Source organism: Euprymna scolopes, chromosome 31 (assembly GCF_053919585.1).
Source record: "Euprymna scolopes isolate OS-2025 chromosome 31, ASM5391958v1, whole genome shotgun sequence".
In the NCBI taxonomy this organism is placed as follows: domain Eukaryota; kingdom Metazoa; phylum Mollusca; class Cephalopoda; order Sepiida; family Sepiolidae; genus Euprymna; species Euprymna scolopes.
Genome location: NC_136512.1, coordinates 30,426,977 through 30,441,131, shown reverse-complemented (window position 1 = coordinate 30,441,131; position 14,155 = coordinate 30,426,977).

Here is a 14,155-nt window from a genome sequence, read left to right as displayed (position 1 = left end):
TGGAAAATAACGACCCATGAAATAAAGTTTGATAAAAAATATGACTGTGATTTGGTGTTTTCTTCAAGAGAAATCTTCAATTTCAGACGAACCGGTATGTGTCTCCGCATATGTTATGTATTACTATGTAGTAAATGAACGGTCTTTATATGTGTAAACGTTCTCCCACAGCCGGCCACTTAATGAAAAGAACATTACAATAATATTAACTGAATATATATGTGTGTGTGTGTGTGTGTATATATATATATATATATATATATATATATATATATAATAAAATTACATTTACTTGTGCAAATGGAAATTCAATTAACTTTCTTGAAGTTATATATTTGGATTTTACCGTCACTGGATTATTTATCTTCCACCAGACTATCCATTTATGTGTAATCACCTTTTTCTTCACCATATTCCCTCTGCTTCATTTTTGTTGTTTTCAAGTAAGATCTTTGACTTACTTGTTGTTTCATCAAATACTTTTGCATGCAAAATCCGATCCCGCATTTTGCTAATTCCTACCCTCTGATGAGAAGGAAAGTATTTCTTCGAAACTCTGCGGATTAAGGACTATCCACTTATCAAGTGTTTCTTTTTCAGATTAAATATGTTTTTAACTCATTTCAAAGTGTTTTTTAACATGTTTTATTAACTGTTTGCTCGTGTATATATATATATATATATATATATATATATATATATATATATATATATATATATATATATATAAAGCATGATTGATGCATGATACTTAACTTAATTCAAGCTATTATATAAAAATAATTTTATAAAATCAACAGTAGGTTCTCTACCGAGCAATGTATGCAATAATGTATTGTGGACTGTCACTGCAGGGAGGCATGTGAAGCTCCTTCCTTGTGCACCATGATGGGTCCCCAACTAAAGAAGGCAATCAATCGATTTGATTGAAAAAATGGTCGATTTCACCGATTTTGATAACAATAAAAATATTGGAGTGTGAAACATTTGTTGATCATCATTCAATCCCGGGCAACATTGGGTTTCCCTGCTGGTATTTAATAATTTTGTGAAATGATCCTCATCGGTTTCATGTCTGTTTTGCATGTGTTGGACAGCTTTATCCTTGAGTGGCTCCTGGCTTTGATGAGTGGTGATTCTCAAGAGTTTAAAGTGAAAAGAAAGAAAACCTGATAACAGCGATGGCTGAAAGATTGTTGGAGAATCGGAGAAGAATTTTCAGCCTGGTTGATTGACTGATGAGTAAAAAAAAAGTGACTTCTGCTCAACTGGACCATTTCGAAATCGTTTTCGGGTTTGGCATTAAGTAGCCCCCGAAAAGTGTTGGCATGTTGTGAAGCTGCCAAACTCAGATGGGGTGAGCGGAAGAACTTGCGTATCATTGACTTATGGAATGCACTTCTACGTTAAGAATGACATTCTGAAAATATGCAGGTAAATATGTATCTACGACGAAAAAAAAAAAGATGAAGCACCAATGTTTAACGAAATATGGAAATCAGCAAGAGCAGTGGTTGAAATGCCGCCAATATTCTATACCACTTGTTATGTAATGGCATCGTAAAGCAGTATTCTATACCACTTGTTATGTAATGGCATCGTAAAGCAGTATTCTATACCACTTGTTATGTAATGGCATCGTAAAGCAGTATTCTATACCACTTGTTATGTAATGGAATCGTAAAGCAATATTCTATACCACTTGTTATGTAATGGCATCGTAAAACAAAGTGAAAAAAACGGTCGACAAAACAATAGAAAATGGTTGTTAGCAATCTATAAAGGTATAGTGTGTTAGATATTTAAGGCAGGAGTTCTCAACTGATGGGAGTTCCATAGGGAAAATATCACAAATTGGGAGTCTGCAATATTTTGGTGGTTCATGAATAAAACTAACTCATAATGGTTTTTATTATTAAAAATTGAATTTTTGCTGTAATTCTGATTTGATGTGGGGGGGGGGGAAGCTAAAGTAGACAGTCAAAGGAATTTTAATGTATTTTCTAGATTTTAAAAATTTTCCATAAAAGTGTCTTGAAAGAAAAACAAAAAAAAAACAAAAAAAAAAAGTGATAGGAGCTGGTTTTAAATAAATATGTGCCTCAAGCAGTCGGTTTGTCTGTCTGACCTTCACCTTCCCATACTATGACCCATAGTTATGAAAGGGTCCACCAAGACAAAAGGAAAAAAGAGTCCATGTGTAAATAAAGTTTGAGAACAGAAATCAAGATTAAGTTTCCGTGTATTAATTATTAAGAAAAAAAAATGAAATACTACTGTATCAGAATTCTAACAAAGACGCATTTTAGCTGCTTTTAGCATTTACAGTATTAAAACAAGCTTAATATACTCATAAATATGCGAGCGACCACATGAGGGTTGACTAATTTGCATGTTCCTTTGAAAAACAAGCGTTAATTAATTTACTTAGTCATTTTTTATGGTTTCTTATTAGATAATTGGCTTCATTTCACTATAAAACTGAATTCTATGTATTTATAGTTTCTACATTCTGTATAATTGCATATAAGATAAAAACGTTCCAAAATAAAATAAAAACGTTCATCAATATAGGATTGCTTCCCCCTCCCCCCTCAGCTCTCTTTGGGTTGGTTGGTTGTTTTTGTTTTGCGGCATATCAACCCTTTTCAGGTTATTTAATGCCGAATCCAGTGATTTTGAAGAAAAATCTTTTAATATAATATATATATATAATTTTTTTTTTTCCAAGTCGATTTCTATTTAAACCCATAGTTGGGGCCCTAACAGGTACTACCACTCAAGGTCATAGTGGACTTGGGAGCAATGGCAATTAAGGGGTGGTTCCACACTCCTCGAAGCTTGCAAGCTGGGACCTCACCATCGGAAATAGTTTAAGGTCATATCCAGGACCGCTCTCTTTGGGGAGACACAAAAAGATTTAGAAGTACTTCTATTGTTTTTCAAAATTTTATATATGACACACTTTTAATTTTTCTGAACACACTTTTAATTTTTATGTAGATTTTCAAACAATCGTGTAAGGAAGACAGACATGTTATCATTCATATACAGAAATATAAAATTTTGTCTGTTCAATGTCATTGATCTGCCATTCAACTATTGATTATTATTATTATTATTATTATTATTATTATTATTATTATTATGTTCGTAACATTCTGGCAATGCGTAGCCAGACATGGCCTTGTTTTAATCAACACCTAAGAAAATGCTTTGTCATTGGATTATGGTTAACCAGCTGCTTTACTGGCAAGTTTGATCCTCACTTGCTGTTAACTATTTGTGGCTCAGGGCAAAAAATAAATAAAAATGAACTAATCAATGCCTTTTCTGAATTTCTTTTTTAGATGAGGATTGATTATTCGTATATTATTTGGATTCTTTGGGCTACTGTTAATATTGAAGCACGTCAGATTGAACACTGCAGTTATTCTTTTTTCCGATCTTTCTGGATATCTTTTCCATTTGCTGAGCGGTATTTTTAATTTCAGCAGGCATGTTATATAAAATGGCGCCCAAAAGTTGTTGTTCGGCCATATTCTTCTCAAGGTATCCAGAAAAAAGTCGTGGTCAATCTGACGTGCTTAAATAATGACTTGCTGCCAAAAAATATATAGTGACCTGTGAAATCTCATCACTGATAACAAACATCACATCAACCTAATATTCAATCTGTTGTTATAAATACCCAAAATAAGGGTAGTCCTATTTGCCTCTTCATGGGGCAATTTAGACACAAGATTTGCTATTAATGAGAATATCTTGTCTCTAAGTTGGGGCAGTCTAGATTAGAATAAAACTAAAAAAAAAAAAAAAAAAAAAATTCTCAGTCTGGAAGTGTCCTGGGCCCCTAACCTATAAATCTCATCATACGATGAGAAATTGTTAAGCCGAAGTTATCGTGAATAGATGTCAAGTAGATGTGATGCTTGGTGACGAGAATGACCTGTACAGTAAGTAGATAGAATACGAAGCTGCTGCATCTGTTGTTAGCCTTAACAAGAACTCGTCACTACAGACATGAAGTTAACGGCTTTTTCTTTTTTCTTTTTTTCCTTTTACGTCTTTTCCTTTTATTTCTTTTTATTCCTTTTTCTCTTTTTTTTACCTTTTCTTCTTACATATTTTTTCTTTTCTTTGTGTGTGTGTGTGTGTTAATTTAACTCTTGTCTCCTGTCACAAGTTATTCGTTTCTTTATGTGAAGGGGGGGGGAGGAGGTTGTTCTTTGTAATTAACAACATTGTCAACTTAATGATTTTTTTTTTACTATTTTATATTCCTTGCATAATAGACTTCGTTTATTGGTATTACTCCCACCTCCACCGCTTTTTAACCTTCCATAGTACATAGCAAAACTTATGAAGCTAAAACGCATGCCTTGACATAACCAAATTCCTTCGTCTCTTTGCGTTGAAAGCATTTTAGCAATTTTGTTGTGTTAGCTCAGTGGATAAATAATTACACTGGCTAGCTGAGCTTTTTCTCTATTGTGTAAGTGTTTAAATCTCATGTAAAGTTGGGTATTTCTGTGTGTTTGCATAGACACATTGATCAGGTGTAATTTGTAAGAGATAATGTGTGAAGTTACCGTAAGTAACATTAGGAATATTTGAAGCAGGATTTTATTCTCCAGAAGTGCATATGGTATCGTGGTAACTGCAATTATTCAGTTTGTTTCGCTCTCTCCCTATCCCTCTCTATTTTTATGTCTCTTTCTCTCTATATATTTCTATTTCTCTCTCTATATATAATGTACCATTCTCTCTCTCTCTCTCTGTGTATATATATATATATATATATATATATATATATATATATATAAATTATTCAATTTACATAAAAACAATTACCATTCTCTCTCTCTCTCTCTCTCTCTCTCTCTCTCTCTATATATATATATATATATATATATATATATATATATATATATAATGTACCATTCTATCTCTCTCCCCCTCTCTCTCTCTTTATATATAATGTACTATTCTATCCCTCTCTCTCTCTTTATATATAATGTACCATGCTACCTCTCTCTCTCTTACTCTCTTTATATATGATGTACCATTAAATCTCTCTCTCTCTTTCTCTCTTTACATATAATGTACCATTCTATATCTCTTTCTCTCTTTACATATAATGTACCATTATATATCTCTTTCTCTCTTTACATATAATGTACCATTCTATATCTCTTTCTTTCTTTACATATAATGTACCATTCTATCTCTTTCTCTCTTTACATATAATGTACCATTCTATCTCTCTTTCTCTCTTTACATATAATGTACTATTCTATATCTCTTTACTCTCTTTACATATAATGTACCATTCTATATCTCTTTACTCTCTTTACATATAATGTACCATTCTATCTCTCTTTCTCTCTTTACATATAATGTACCATTCTATATCTCTTTACTCTCTTTACATATAATGTACCATTCTATCTCTTTCTCTCTTTACATATAATGTACCATTCTATCTCTCTTTCTCTCTTTACATATAATGTACCATTCTATCTCTCTTTCTCTCTTTACATATAATGTACCATTCTATCTCTCTTTCTCTCTTTACATATAATGTACCATTCTATCTCTCTTTCTTTCTTTACATATAATGTACCATTCTATATCTCTTTCTCTCTTTACATATAATGTACCATTCTATCTCTCTTTCTCTCTTTACATATAATGTACCATTCTATCTCTCTTTCTCTCTTTACATATAATGTACCATTCTATCTCTCTTTCTCTCTTTACATATAATGTACCATTCTATCTCTCTTTCTTTCTTTACATATAATGTACCATTCTATCTCTCTTTCTTTCTTTACATATAATGTACCATTCTATATCTCTTTCTTTCTTTACATATAATGTACCATTCTATCTCTTTCTCTCTTTACATATAATGTACCATTCTATCTCTTTCTCTCTTTACATATAATGTACCATTCTATCTCTCTTTCTTTCTTTACATATAATGTACCATTCTATCTCTCTTTCTCTCTTTACATATAATGTACCATTCTATCTCTCTTTCTCTCTTTACATATAATGTACCATTCTATCTCTTTCTCTCTTTACATATAATGTACCATTCTATCTCTTTCTCTCTTTACATATAATGTACCATTCTATATCTCTTTCTCTCTTTACATATAATGTACCATTCTATCTCTTTCTCTCTTTACATATAATGTACCATTCTATCTCTTTCTCTCTTTACATATAATGTACCATTCTATATCTCTTTCTTTCTTTACATATAATGTACCATTCTATCTCTTTTTCTCTCTTTACATATAATGTACCATTCTATATCTCTTTCTCTCTTTACATATAATGTATCATTCTATCTCTCTTTCTCTCTTTACATATAATGTACCATTCTATCTCTCTTTCTCTCTTTACATATAATGTACCATTCTATATCTCTTTCTCTCTTTACATATAATGTACCATTCTATCTCTTTCTCTCTTTACATATAATGTACCATTCTATCTCTTTCTCTCTTTACATATAATGTACCATTCTATATCTCTTTCTCTCTTTACATATAATGTACCATTCTATCTCTTTCTCTCTTTACATATAATGTACCATTCTATCTCTTTCTCTCTTTACATATAATGTACCATTCTATATCTCTTTCTTTCTTTACATATAATGTACCATTCTATCTCTTTCTCTCTTTACATATAATGTACCATTCTATCTCTCTTTCTTTCTTTACATATAATGTACCATTCTATCTCTTTCTCTCTTTACATATAATGTACCATTCTATCTCTCTTTCTCTCTTTACATATAATGTACCATTCTATCTCTTTCTCTCTTTACATATAATGTACCATTCTATCTCTTTCTCTCTTTACATATAATGTACCATTCTATATCTCTTTCTTTCTTTACATATAATGTACCATTCTATATCTCTTTACTCTCTTTACATATAATGTACCATTCTATATCTCTTTCTCTCTTTACATATAATGTACCATTCTATCTCTTTCTCTCTTTACATATAATGTACCATTCTATCTCTCTTTCTCTCTTTACATATAATGTACCATTCTATCTCTTTCTCTCTTTACATATAATGTACCATTCTATCTCTTTCTCTCTTTACATATAATGTACCATTCTATATCTCTTTCTCTCTTTACATATAATGTACCATTCTATCTCTTTCTCTCTTTACATATAATGTACCATTCTATCTCTTTCTCTCTTTACATATAATGTACCATTCTATATCTCTTTCTTTCTTTACATATAATGTACCATTCTATATCTCTTTCTCTCTTTACATATAATGTACCATTCTATCTCTCTCTCTCTTTACATATAATGTACCATTCTATCTCTCTTTCCTTCTTTACATATAATGTACCCCTGGTGCTACCAGATCAGGCTGTCTACTGACTTCCTGAGATGAAACGCACCTACATAGATGTCTTTGTTTTTTTATTCCCTTTTGCAAAACTTAGTCATGTTCTGCGAAAACAAAAACAAAAACAACATTCTCCTCCCCTTCCCCTCCCTCGTTTTCTTTTTCCTTCACCTCCTCACCCCTTTTTTTTTTTTTTTTGCCTAGTTGGTAGGGCGATAGAACATACCAACTGCCCCCCTGCAGAGGGTAAAAATCCTTCAATGGGACCACCAGTTGACCGTTGGTGGCAACCCGTAATGCATTAAGAACGGGATCCTGGTGGTTGAGTGGAACATGCCTAGGAAATAATAACATGATACTACAACACACCACTTTGGCCCTTACTAGGCTAGACGGGAGGTTGGATAGGCCCGATCCAATCAATCGGTTGGTCATGACAAGCACTAATTCAGACAATCCAAACAAAAACACACTAACACTCAACATAAACAATAAACTGAGTTAATAAGCGATGGCTGAAGGGTCAATCAAGCTGGGAAAAAGGTAACCATCAGGAATAATAAAAATACAGGGAAATCCCATACTTGGGTGGGCATAACCATATATTGTGAATGCTTGGAAACCTCCCCATGTTTGAGTATACCAGCTATGTAGCCCTGGAGAACCGAGGCGAATGGGATTTACCCCCTCATAGTTCTTCCCCATAAGGGGCTCCGAGGAGGGTGGGGAGCATGGCTGATGAATTTTTCAAAAATTATTATGAATGCCAAAAAATCCAAGAGACCACACACAGAAATAGACTCTGACAGCGACAATGAAGATACAAACTTTCCAAGATTCATCGTGCTAGAAGCAACGTCTAATATACCGTTAACTAAAATGTCACCCTTCATTATCCAAAAGGTAATATCAAGCAAAATAACACCTAAAAATGTCAAAAAATTAAGGAATGGTACCATATTGGTAGAAGTACAAAATAAAAAACAGGCCAAAACTCTACTTCAACTACAAAAATTGCATGAAACAAACATCAAAGCTTATCCACACCAAACACTAAACTACTCCAAAGGAGTCATAAAAAACCAGGAAATCTCCGTCTGCACAACAGAAGAAATCAAAACAGAACTAAAAAACCAAGGGGTCACAGATGTAAAAAGAATCACATTTAAAAAAAAAGGAGAGGTAATATATACAAACACTTATATATTAACATTCAATTATCCTCAAATACCAGAGACCATCAATATAGGTTATGAAAGAACGAAAATAGAACAATACATTCCAAAACCTTTACAATGCTACAACTGCCAAAAGTTTGGACATAATAAAGACCAATGTCTAAGATTCTTCACATGTGGAAACTGCAGTGAAAAAAACCCAGACCACGATGAAGAAGACTGTCCAAATAAAACCAAATGCACAAACTGTCAAGAAGAGCACCACTCTCACTCAAAACAGTGCAAAATATATAAGCAAGAGAAGGAAATAATAACAATCAAATATCAAAAAAATATAACCTTCCAAGAAGCCCGCAAAGAAGTCACAAATCGCACCAAAAACTCATATGCCACAATAACCCAACAAGCAAACAAAATGTACAACTACAATGAACTAAACCTTGCTCCAGAAATTGCAAACCTAGCAAAAGAACTAAAGAACATACTTGAAGAATTAAAATCTTTTTTATCAGAACTGAAAATAAATTCTAACAGCCAAATAAAAGTCAGAAACGAACAACCCAGTATAAAAGAAAACGAAACAAAGGAAATCAGAAAAACTTCCATCAATATTGAGGAATCAATCTCTAAAGAAATGAAACCTCCTCAATTATCAAAACGTGAAAGATCCAAGTCACTAACAAGGACAAAAACAGATGTTAAAAATAAACACACAACAACAGAAAAAATGGAAATAGAACAGAACAACAAAAAAACTACCCCCCAAAAACAAAATGACAAACAAAAAACAGAATTAGTATTAATTGAAAATGAAAATAAATTTGAACTAGTTGAAACTGGTAGCCAAAAAAGACAGTCAAGACAAAGTAAATCTAAAAGTCCCAGACCAAAACCCAAAAAAAGCCCCTCACCAGAAACAAGAAACAGACCATCCACTTCCAAAAGAAACACCCAAACTAACATCGAAACTATGGACGTAGACATAAACACCAACAGTCCAAAACCAAAAGAAAATATAAACCATGACTAACAAAATCCTACAGTGGAACATAAGAGGATTAAAAATTAATATCGAAGAAATGCAAATACTTATCAAATCCTTATGTCCTGCAATAATTTGCCTACAGGAAACACACTTAAAAGAAAATGACAAAATTAACATAAAACACTACTCAATATACAACCACATAAACAAATTATCATGCAAAGCCACCGGTGGATCATCAATACTGATAAACGAAAACATTCCACACAGCAAAGTGAACTTAAAAACAAATATGCAAGCTGTTGCAATAACTGCAACACTACACAAAACAGTAACCCTATGCTCACTCTATATACCACCAAATGAAACAATAAACGAAACAGAATTAAACAATATAATCAAACAACTACCTAAACCTTTTCTACTGTTGGGAGACTTCAATAGTCACAATATATGGTGGGGCAGTAAAAAAAACAACAAAAGAGGCCAAACCATAGAAAAAATAATTAACCAAAATGATCTATGCCTACTCAACAACAAAGAGAATACATATATGCACCCACCAACGGGAACCCTATCAGCAATCGATATAACACTATGTGACCCAACTATATACATGGATTATAGCTGGAGAACACATAAGGATACATGCGGAAGTGACCACTTCCCAATCATAATAGAAAACGAGAATCCCAAGCCAGAAGACAAAACACCCCGCTGGAATTTACAAAAGGCAAATTGGGAAAATTTCCAAAATACATGTCAATACAGATTAATACCTGAAGCGAATCCTGACTTAGAACACATCACATATTTCAGCAACACCCTACTCACAATAGCCGAGGAGAACATACCAAAAAGTTCCACTACTACAAAATATAACAAACCCTGGTACAATAAAGAATGCAAAGAAGCTATAAGAGCCAGACGTGCAAACCTAAGGAAATTCAAAAACAGTCCAACGAAAGAAAATTTGGACACCTATAAAAACAGCAAAGCCAAAGCACGGAAAACTATCAAAGAATCAAAACGGAACTCGTGGAAAGACTATGTAACAAAAATTAATCAAAACACAAAACCCAAAAAAGTATGGGAGATGGTCAGAAAAATAGCAGGAAAAAATACAAAGAACCCTATTAAACACCTTATATGCGACAACACAAAGATTACCGACAAACAAAATATCGCAAATAAATTAGCAGAACAATTCTCAATGAACTCATCATCAAAAAACCAAAATAAAAAATTCCAAGCTATAAAGAAAAATGAAGAAAAAATAAAAATAAACTTCAAATCAAAAAATGAAGAAAACTACAATCAATTATTCAACAGTGCAGAACTAGAGGAGGCAATAAACAAATCTCCCGATACAGCAGTCGGCCCCGACGAGATCCATTATCAATTCCTCAAAAAACTACCAAAACCATCACTGGACTACTTATTACAAATTTACAATGAGATATGGATAACTAACAACATTCCAAAAAACTGGAAGCAGGCAACAGTAATCCCAATACCCAAACCAAAAAAAGACCATACAAACCCAACAAACTACCGACCCATTGCACTAACTAGTTGTTTGTGCAAAACTTTTGAGAGAATGATTAACGAAAGGTTAAATTGGTACTTGGAAAGCAAAAATCTAATTACAGAAAGCCAGTCGGGTTTCAGGAAAAATAGAAGCCCCACCGATCACTTAATAAAACTGGAAACACGCATAAGAGAAGCATTTGCAAAAAAAGAACATCTAATAGCAATTTTTTTTGACATGCAAAAGGCGTATGACACCGCTTGGAAATACGGAATCCAAAAAGACCTGTATGAACTAGGACTTAGGGGTAGAATGCCAGAAATTATCAGAAATTTCTTAACAAATAGAAACTTCCAAGTACGGATGGACAACACTTATTCAGTCCAAAAAGATCAAGAAATGGGGGTCCCCCAAGGCAGTATCCTGTCTGTCACCCTCTTCAACATTAAAATAAACAATATCATAAAAAACATAGACCCAGGAATTGAAAACGCCCTATACGTGGACGACCTACTTATATACTACCAATCTAAATATATACAAACAGCCGAACGCAAACTACAACTCTGTCTGAATAAAATAAACAAATGGGCCATAGAAAATGGATTTACATTCTCAGAGGAAAAAACTAAATGCATCCACTTTTGCAAATTACGAAAATTCCACCACGACCCCAACCTGAAACTGGATAACAAGAACATCCCACTCACCGACCAACATAAATATTTAGGTATTATATTCGATAAAAAATTGAACTTTATACCGCATATAAAATATTTAAAAGCAAAATGCCAAAAGACAATGCAATTGATCAAAGTCCTAGCACACACCGATTGGGGTGCAGACAAAGTCACATTATTGAAATTATACCAAACTCTAATCAGATCTAAAATGGACTATGGATGCTTCATCTATGGAGCAGCAAGGAAGTCCTACATAAAAGAACTAAATACAATCCATCATCAAGGATTAAGATTAGCCTTGGGAGCATTTAGAACCTCTCCAGTAGAAAGCCTCTATATAGAGGCCCATGAGCCTCCACTGATTCTAAGACGACAGAAGTTAGCGCTACAATATTACCTAAAGCTGGTATCGTGTCCAACAAATCCTGCATACCAATGTACCCTCCACCCACAATACACACATCTCTTCAACAAGAAAGAAAATATCATCAAGCCCTACAGCCTCCGGATAAAAAACCTTCTCACAGAAGCCCAAATGGACATTACAAAAATACATAAATATAACAAATCAAAAACTCCACCCTGGATGATCAAACAACCACACATAATATTAAAATTAAATAAATATCCCAAAACGAAAACCCACCCATCAACCTTCCATGAAGAACTACTTATCATCCAGAATACATACAAAGAATATACACAAATTTACACTGACGGATCAAAAGATGGAGATAAAGTAGGATGCGCAGCCATCCACAAAAAAATAAAACTAAAGAAAAGGCTCCCAAACGAATCTTCTATTTTCAGCGCAGAAGCAACAGCCATAGATTCGGCACTGAATATAATAACCAATGATGACCATCAAAAATATATCATATTTACTGACTCACTTTCAATACTCATATCTCTAAAAGAAAAAAAAATGACAAACCCACTTATTACAAAATTGCTAAACAAAATAGATGCCATAACCATGAAAAAAAACATTATCTTTTGCTGGATACCAAGCCATATCGGCATATACATGAATGAACAAGCAGATAAGGCAGCAAAGGAAACTCTGCAACAAAACCACATAAGTGGAAAAATCCCCTATACAGACCTAAAGACTAAAATAAACACATTTTTGAAGAGAAAATGGCAAGAAAACTGGAGCTCATGCACCAAAAACAAACTATTCCAAATAACACCAAATATTGGAACGAGAAACACCAAAAAGTTAACAAGAAAGGAAGAGGTAGTAATGACCAGACTGCGAATAGGTCACACTCACATCACCCACTCACATCTACTAAAAGGGGAGGAGACACCAAACTGTATAACGTGTCAAGAACCCTACACAATACACCATATACTGACAAACTGCATTGACCTTGAACAAATCCGAACAAAGTATTACCAAGAAAAAAATCTGAAAACAATATTAAACAAGATTGATCCCCAAAAAATTATCAATTTTCTGAAAGAAACTAAAATATACTCAAAAATATAAGGAAAGACCCCCCCCCCCCCAAAAAAAAGAAAAACCTTAAGAAGAACAAACCAATATTTAACACAACATAACGAACCTTTCGGCATTAAATGACCCCAAAGTGGTTGATATGCCGTAAAACAGAACAAACAAACAAACATATAATGTACCATTCTATCTCTTTCTCTCTTTACATATAATGTACCATTCTATCTCTTTCTCTCTTTACATATAATGTACCATTCTATATCTCTTTCTCTCTTTACATATAATGTACCATTCTATCTCTTTCTCTCTTTACATATAATGTACCATTCTATATCTCTTTCTTTCTTTACATATAATGTACCATTCTATCTCTTTCTCTCTTTACATATAATGTACCATTCTATCTCTTTCTCTCTTTACATATAATGTACCATTCTATATCTCTTTCTTTCTTTACATATAATGTACCATTCTATCTCTTTCTCTCTTTACATATAATGTACCATTCTATCTCTCTTTCTCTCTTTACATGTACCATTCTCTCTCTTTCTCTCTTTACATATAATGTACCATTCTATCTCTCTCTCTCTCTTTACATATAATGTACCATTCTATCTCTCTCTCTTTACATATAATGTACCATTCTATCTCTCTCTCTTTACATATAATGTACCATTCTATCTCTCTCTCTTTACATATAATGTACCATTCTATCTCTCTCTCTTTACATATAATGTACCATTCTATCTCTCTCTCTTTACATATAATGTACCATTCTATCTCTCTCTCTTTACATATAATGTACCATTCTATATCTCTTTACTCTCTTTACATATAATGTACCATTCTATCTCTCTTTCTCTCTTTACATATAATGTACCATTCTATCTCTCTTTACTCTCTTTACATATAATGT